Source organism: Cinclus cinclus, chromosome 7 (genome assembly GCF_963662255.1).
Source record: "Cinclus cinclus chromosome 7, bCinCin1.1, whole genome shotgun sequence".
Classification (NCBI taxonomy): domain Eukaryota; kingdom Metazoa; phylum Chordata; class Aves; order Passeriformes; family Cinclidae; genus Cinclus; species Cinclus cinclus.
The window spans coordinates 7,672,704-7,681,323 of record NC_085052.1 but is presented as its reverse complement, the minus strand read 5'-3'; positions in this window follow the sequence as shown (position 1 = coordinate 7,681,323).

Genomic DNA, 8,620 nt, shown 5'->3' with positions numbered 1-8,620 from the left:
ACCCACCTCTGGCAGACATGGCTCAGGCTCGGGCTCGGCAGCTGCGGAACTGCTGCTGCTGCTGGTCCTGCTGTTGCTGCTGCTGCTGCTGCTGCTGCTGCTGCTGCTGCTGCTGCTGCTGCTGCTGCTGCTGCTGCGGCGGCAGCGCACGGCCCGCACCGCCCTGCGCCCTCCGCGCCGCGGCGGCCGATGCGGGGGGCGGCGGCCGAGGCTGGGCCGGGCCGGGCCGGGGCGGGCGGCTCCGCGCCACCGCCGCGCTCCCTCCCTGCCCTTCCCTTCCCTGCCCTTCCCTTCCCCGCTCTGCCCTGCCCTGCTCTGCCCGCCGCGGTGCGGGGCGGCGCCGGGGGCGGCTCTGCGGGGCGAGAGAGGGGCCGTCTGCGCGGTGTGTGCGGGCTGTGTGTGTGTGTGCGTGTGTGCGCGGGTCTGGGTGTGCCTGTGCCGGCGAGGAGCGGCTGCGGGGCGGGGCAGCTCCGGCGGAGCCACCGCGGCCGCAGCCGCTCCCGGGCGCGGTGACTGCTCGGGTGCGGCGGGGCGAGGGCAGCGGTGCCGCAGAAGGCGACAGTCGGGAAAGCCGCAACAGTCGGGAAAGCCGCGCCGCCGGCAAATGCCACGAACGGCAAGGAGAGCAGCGCGGCAGAGCTCCAGCTCCTTGGAGTGCTGGATAGGCGTGTCTGCTCCCGGAGTCACTGACAGCCCGTGCGACAGCAGATCAGCTCGTTCGGGACTTGGCGGTGAAGTCTGTGGCACAACTTGAAATTCACGCACCGAACAGCAAAGATGTACCTGCGTAACTCTATGTAAATTGTATATAAACACAGAATTTCTAGCAATGTTGTCTGCAAAGCGATCTTGGCATTAACACACAGAAAAGAGCACTCAACTTCCTCCTGGCACCCTAATAAAAGTACCCAGAGACCAAATGTGACGCGCCAGAAAAACAAGATCAGTATCTGGTGGACACCTTTACCCATGGCAGCCCAGCCTCCAACCTAGTGAAGATAAATATTCCCATGACACACTAAAAAGAAAACCCCCACGCCACCAGATTATTAGGTGGTGGCAAGAGTTAAGCAAATCAACAAATCTAGTTTGTCAAGAATGTCAGGTTAAAAGACCACATCAGATTAGTGCAGTTAAAACATTAGAGCAGACTTTCATAAATTTCAGAATGGGCAACTATGAACTAAAAAACAGAAAGCCCAATCTGTGATGTTCAGCAAGGAGCCAACACGCAAAGTGAATGACAGGAGAGACTGAATCACACTCCTCCACTCTGATCTACCATGCACTATGTATCTTCGTACTAGCAAGAAGCCTACACAATTTTTCTATCAAAAAGCCCCCATAATTACCAGAATCTTATCTAAGAGAGGTGGTAAAGATTGCATTTATCATGTGGCCGCAGGTCAGGAATGGATGCTCATAAGACATACAGCATGGATTCTCCCTGCTGTCTGCAAGTGCAGCCCAGCAGTTCCTCTGCTCTGTCAAATCCAGCCTCTGGCACTGCTCACCTTCCCTCTCATGCCAGCTGAGTAGGGAGGGCATTTGTGTAGGGAAGCATGGAAGCAGCAGCAGGATGGGCAGCACTCATGCCCCCTCATCAGGGGAGAGGCACGAAAAATGAATTGGCACATCTGTTTGTCTGAATTTGCGCTCATGCTCACACACTGCAAAGACTTTTAGTCACATCCAGCTCTGTTTGCCATAGATTAACCCAGCATTCCCTACACTTCAATTCAATTATATTCCTTATGTCATTCTGTTTCCATCCCCCTTGCAAAAAAATTAAATCTTAAGTTTTTCTTCTCTCTCTAAACTCCTATATCATTATCGTTAATTGGTGTAGTATGGTCAGTCAATGTAGTATGACAGAATTTTGTATTTTTATTTAAGTCATTTCCTATGCACTTCCTCTGTGAGTTTCTGACTAGCACTATCACAGGCTCTCCCATGTGGTACTTAATAGATGGCTTTTAAAAGAAGGTTCAGGAACATGCAGAAATTAGCTTTTTAATTAAGAACTTCCTTTCTTTATACTGCTAGGAAGTAGGAAGGGAAAGGCATTTGTACCTTGGGATTCTATAGAACACAAAGAGTTTATTCCATTCATTGTGTAAACTCTCTGTGGCAGAGAGGTTGAACATATTGGCCACAGAATACTAAAATGGGTCAGATGCAGCACTCATTTATTAAAGTGAGCTTTTAAGCTGGGTTTCTTGAGGACCTGAGGCTGATGGAGTTTTATTTTCCTGTCTATCCCCTCCATCAAGTCGCCTTCAAGAATTTTCAGATTTGGATATGGATAATTTCAATTCAGGTTGACTAAAAGGTATAACTAAGAACAAGTTCTGCATTCCTACAAGTTTTGTTGTAATTAGCACTTAAGAAGAAAAATTAAAATAAAGGAGAAAAACTGCACTGGAGACAGTTACCAGTTCTGGAGGCCATGTCTTCATTAGCCATGAGTACCAGTCAGGCAACCTGCATGTGGGCAGCTAAATCAGGTCCTGTAGCTGCTCTCTGAGATCCTGTCAGTATCTAGGGAACATGGAAGGAAGCTGAAGAGGGTGGGAAAAGAAGGTACAGAGAAGTGAGACACCATTTATCATTATTTTACTGGTGAAGATGAGTCAGAGAAGATGGACAAGCCAATCCAAGCCTTGCTCACTTTCCTAGGCACTCCCTCTTCTTTTAGTCCCACCCCTATGCTCCTGCTTCCCTCACTGGAGCACTGGCTTGATCCTCTTGGAGCTACTTTAGTTCATTAATTAACGAAGAGTTGCTCACTTTCTGTATCCAAATTCCCTACATTTGCTGTCGGAACCAAAGGCTCAGATAAACACTGGAACATGACTGAAGGCGAGCGCAGAACTGCACAGCCAGGAAGGGTGAGGAACCATTAGAGGCAGCAGAGATGATCCTTTTTAGCAGCAGCAACTGTCGAGCTGTTTGATTAAGCCATTTCCTGACTACTTTAAAAGTCCATTAAGGAGCAGTGATTGACATTGTTTTATTTCAGGCATCTACCTGAGGCTTCTGAATTAGTCAGCTGGGAAGTAGGATCCTATCTCCTGCATTTTGCTATTGACTGTACAGACTAAGCTTCTAACTCATAGAGTAAAAAGATCCATTAAGGTAATTTTTTTAAGGTATTCAGGCTTCAAGAGATCCAAACAGGCACCTTGTGATTTTTTAGAGATGCCCAAACATTAATATATTTTACCAAACAATAGGTGCTTCCAAGTCCTGTCTCAATGCCCTTGAGGATCTAAGTGTGTTGTCCAAGGTGACAGAGAAAATCTGTCAGAGCAAAGCACAAAACTTGCATCTTCAAAGAAAAGTATCCCAAATACTGGACTGTGTTCTCTGTGCAGCATACCTTGCTATCACTTAGCCATTGTGTGAACATAAAACAGAAAGCTCTTCTGAACCAATTTGTCTCATATAAAGTAGGATAGTAGTTTTAAAAGTACCTAAGATCCCATCAGTCATATGTACATCTATTTTTTCCCATGAAAATCAGTAGAGAATGACATAGGGATTAAAAAAACAGGTAAAAGTCAGCAATTGCAACTTTGTTCGATGCAGATAACTCATCAGTCAGAATATACCTATTTTTGCACAATGATCTTTCCTCTTGAAAATAATTGTGAGAAAAATTTGATTTTTTTTTTTTTTTGGAACAACAGACAAATTTTTATAGAAGTAGGTTTCAAGAGCAAATTATGTGGGCAAGGCAAATGGATTGATCTGAATAATAAGAAAAACTATTTGATTTTTCTAAAGTTTTTTCCCATATGTTCCACCATAATTCCACTGGGTTCTTTTTCAGGGAAATCAGCAGTTATACTAGAGAGGAACAAAATCTAGAGCATTACTAAGCCTGATAATTTAATCAGAATTTTAATAAGCTCATCATAAGAAGGTTTTTTGTGACATGAATGACAAGAAAGCAAGACAGCTCTCTTACTTTAAATATAAGACTCTTACTAGAATTTGCAATTAGTCAGTAATGGACAAGATATTCAAATAAATACATGGCCTTTCACTGATTACATTGAGCTTCCAGGGCAGTTCCCACTAATCTTTTTGGAGAAAAGTTCCCCTTTATATATTTAAAAGGAGAACTAAGCTCCAAATTACTCACACCAAATATTAATAGAAATCTTTCCTTAAGTTTTTTTTTTCCAAATATCCCCCCTCCCCCACACACGTGTGTGTGTGTATATATATATATATATATATATATATATATATATATATATATATATAAAGAGACTTAACCATTAAAAAAAAATCAAAAAGATAGGAAGTTCTCCTGAGTGAGACAAATCCCAGAGTTATCTTGTCATCTTCCTGGTTTCTTCTTATTCTGTTTTTTTCTGGTTTTCTTAAAAAACTCCTTTCTTCTGCATGTCATTCAACCCTCCATATTGTTCTGTGGAATATGCACTTATACAGCAAAAGTTACAATATTGAACTTACGTTATCTTGAGTCAGTCCTGACCAGCAGAATAACCCAGAAAGTTTTACACAGATGATGTAAGACCATGCCATCACATAAATACTATAGGTTTTATATAAGCCAGAATCATTGGCAATCCTGGAAAACTAAGGAAAAGCCCTCAGACAAGCCTGTTAATGCCTACTCTATATTGCTCTTCCATCAAAATGACTGCTGTACCTGTGGGAACATAGGACAGAAAGGCCAAAAGGACAAATTGTTTCCTGAGAGTCAGCTTTGCAAATGTCATCTAAATATTGGGCAGCATTTACTGCTGAAGAACTTCAGCATAACCCCTGTATGTGAACCCTATCAGGAGGATGCCAACAAAGAGCTCAGAGTCAGAAACTTCACCAGGTTTTACACCAGGTTCTCCCAAGGTCACGTATGAAGTATGTACTGGGAATAAGAGCTATGAACACAGGTCTATGGGAGATGATGAGGTGCATCCCGGAGTCCTGAGGGAATTGGCTGATGTAGTTGCCAGGCCACCCTCCATGATATTTGAAAAGTCATGGAAGTCAAGTGAAGTCCCTGGTGATTGGGAAAAAGGCAACATCACTCCTATTTTTAAAAAGGCTAGAGATGAGGAGTCTGGGAACCACTGAGCCATCAGCCTCACCTCTGTGCCTGGGAACAGATCCTCCCAGCAGCTCTGCTAAGGCACAGGGAGAACAGGGAGGAGATTTCAGAGAGACAACATGGCTTCACCAGGGGCAGGTCCTGCCTGACCAAGTGACCTTCTACGACAGAGCACCTGCATCAGTGGGTGCCTGCAGGAGAGACAGAGACAATCCCAAAAACTGCCTTTGTTGCTGTTTATATATTTTCCAGAGCTGCATCAAGTAAGGGTATTATCTCACTGTGTGCCCTGCTTTACCCTTTCCCCTAAAGAATTTGCTGTGACCAAATCGAATTAAATTACGCAGTTAGAATTGGTTAAATGTGTGTTTTTCCATAGAGTAATTTTTACATCATGTAAAACATGGCAGGCATTTCCCTCACTTTAGCAAATATGTTTATCAATAACATGGCAAGAATGGCAAAGAATATTCTGAGTAAGTTAGAGTCAAAATCTCTCAGCACTGCTGTACACAGTGAAAGTTTGGTGAATCAGAAGGGAAAATGCACCTGTGGTTGTGATTACAATGAGGCAAACTCTAACAAATGTATGCATTGCATTCTGCTGTGAACAGCCAGGTTTGTGTGGGGTGGAAAGTCTGGGCCAATGAAAATAATTATATAAATCATCATGAAAGTACCTCAGCATGTAATTTAATGTCTGATCATAAGAGATACTTAGGTTTCTCTCTGTATTCCTGGAATTCATACATCACTGTCTTAATTTCTTACATGCTATTTTCTTTGTACGTATTTTCTATCCTGAACTCTGTATTGCAGGGCCCTCTGGCTGAGAAGTATAGAATTGGACAGACCTCCCTTCAGAGCGTATGAAGATCATTCCTTAATTAGCTGGTGGATGCAATTTGATTTGAGAGCACAAAGTACTGGCTCTTTTTCAGGAACTGAACGCCTTGTTCCTTGTCATACTAAGTCAAGATATCAGCCCCTGGTACCTGACCTGGCACTGATCAGTTCTACAGCCAAGGAAAATGCCTGCATGCAGACACGCCCTCCCAGTCAAAAAATCTCCTGGAAATTGTGATGGCTGCTTCACAAGGACTCAGGACACACTTGGGAATGAATATGGGCCAACCAGCCAAAAGCACAGTCCTAGAGTCATGGCAACAATAAACTCAAATCCTGAAAGATTCCTGGAAATATTGGGGAAAAAAGAAACACACTTTTTCTGTTAGTCCTTCCCAATTTGATCATGTACACAGGTTCTGGGTATTTTTTTTCTCTTGCCTGTTGATATACACCAACAAACCTATCTGTTATACATGTAATGTATCTAAATCTCAGACCTACATTAGTTTTCCCATGCAGTACTTTTCTTTCAATGTGTTAAAAGAAAAAAACAACCTAAACCAGAAGGTTTAATTCAGTCACGCTTTTTTCTTTTTTAGTTCACTTTTGAATCTGTTTGAGCTTAAAGCTGATGCCAATTCTCCACAACACTCAGTTGTTTATTCCACAGCAAGTCATGCTGATAGAGATGCCAGCAAATGACTGAATTCCCAAGTTAAGCACATCACTGGAGTAAAACACAGGGTCGGGCTGCGATCTGTATCTGGGACAAATTGTTTTGCAACACCACACAGAAACTGATTATTGTGAGTACAGGATTTCTACATCTGAACACAGAATTTTGATTTATGATGTACACATAATGCCAACAAAGCAATTGGCTCTCTGCTGCCTGGTTCCTGCTGCTGGGGAGGAAGAAGGAAATGCAGACTGCAGGTGCCTGATGCAGCAGTCAAGCACTCCAGGTACAAATAACAGCTCAATCTACACCACCTTGGGAATTCCTGGGAGACCCAGAGCTCCTGAACATAACAGCTTCTGAACGTAAAAGCAGAGAAACTAAATGCCTGGAAATGCTTCACATGGCACATGAGCTGCCAGGAAGGAATCAGGTACAGCATATTACAGCACCACTCCGAGATCTAATCAGGAACAGGTTCCTTTATATTAGCTCTATTACAGACACAGGTCTGCTTACTTCAGCATTTCACAACATTGAGGCCTGAATGTCAAACTAGTCCAAAGCACCCTGAGGCAAGAGAACAGGGATGAGCAACAGAAATATTCCTACATGATATGCTGGGTCTACTACAGATTTCATTTTCTTTCCTCATTGTCAGTAGTGCCTCCAGCTCAGCTCCTTAAAGGCTTCATCCAAGTACAGACACTCGTTCCTACAGGGCTGATGACTCAGAAAGAAATTAAAAAGTATTGAGCTGTACAGACTTTTTCTGGAAATGGAGTTTGGCACAGAGTATAGCTTCTGAACATGAAATTCTAACAGCAAGTGTTCAGGTTCTCCCTCCACCCCCACCCATAGGTAAAATAATGCAATGGTGATATTCATGGTCACTCTCCCCTGTGTGGGAACCACAGGAGAATTCAGCTAGTTGTCAAGAAGGGCCAGTCTTTAAATACAGAACCCTTCTTAAATTCATTGAAGTTCAGTTGTAATAAAAATTAAACAAATATCACTTGGGATGCGAAAGCCACAGGCGCTAGTCAATGTCTTTGTAAATTCAAACCAGTCCTGTAGCTTCAAATAACATCATCTGAGAGCCAGGCAGGACAAATGAACTGCTGACATGATGGGCTGCCAGGTGTAGCAACCAAAGCTTTTACAAGCCAAGTAATACGCAGCAGTTAAGCCCAGAGGTAGCATTACTAGCTGGCATACCAATTCCTTCTATATGGGATATACAGGGATATTATCTTCCCTAAAAAATGACTTCGAGGGATTCGCGCTGAAACGCAGAGGTGAAGCCGGGTCAGCTGCGCCCTCTGCTGTCGAGAGCTGGAACTGGCGGGAGGCAGTGGCCTCTTCCCGGTGGAACACCTGGGGAGCATCGCTGGAATTCTCCCGAAACTCCATGGATAGTGAACGCTGGAGAGCGTTGTGGCACTAGAGTTTTGGCCTGCCTAGATAATTGTGCTATCGATAATTTAAAATTAATCACGAAGCCGCTACCGAGTGCCTTGCTTCGTAAATATTTTATTTATATATTTATTTTAATAGCTTCAAAATTAAGAAGTTTTACAATGCCAAAATTTAATGTCAGGCTCCACGAGAGATTTCAATTTCACTTCAAGACAAAGGTTTGTGAATTTAAAGTCAGACAAAAACCTACTTTAAATTGTGGACTAATGAGAAAGAGCTCTGCTGAAAGCTTCTATGCTGGCATGGCAGTAATGTGCCTGATTTAATTTGCATAACTCATATGGACTATCAAGATCAGCTTTTGCTTATGATTAATCAGATTATCTGATGACATTTTAGGGATCAACAGATTATAGTCCTTAATCCAAAAATGTAAGTAACAATGAAATCTTATTATGCATTAGGAAACAAACAATGCAGTCAGAGATGATCTGAAAATGATTCAGAAATCTTTTAGCAGGGTCAAAGCTAAGCACTTAAATTCTCCCCAGAAACACACACAGATTCTGGTTTCCAGACTTCCC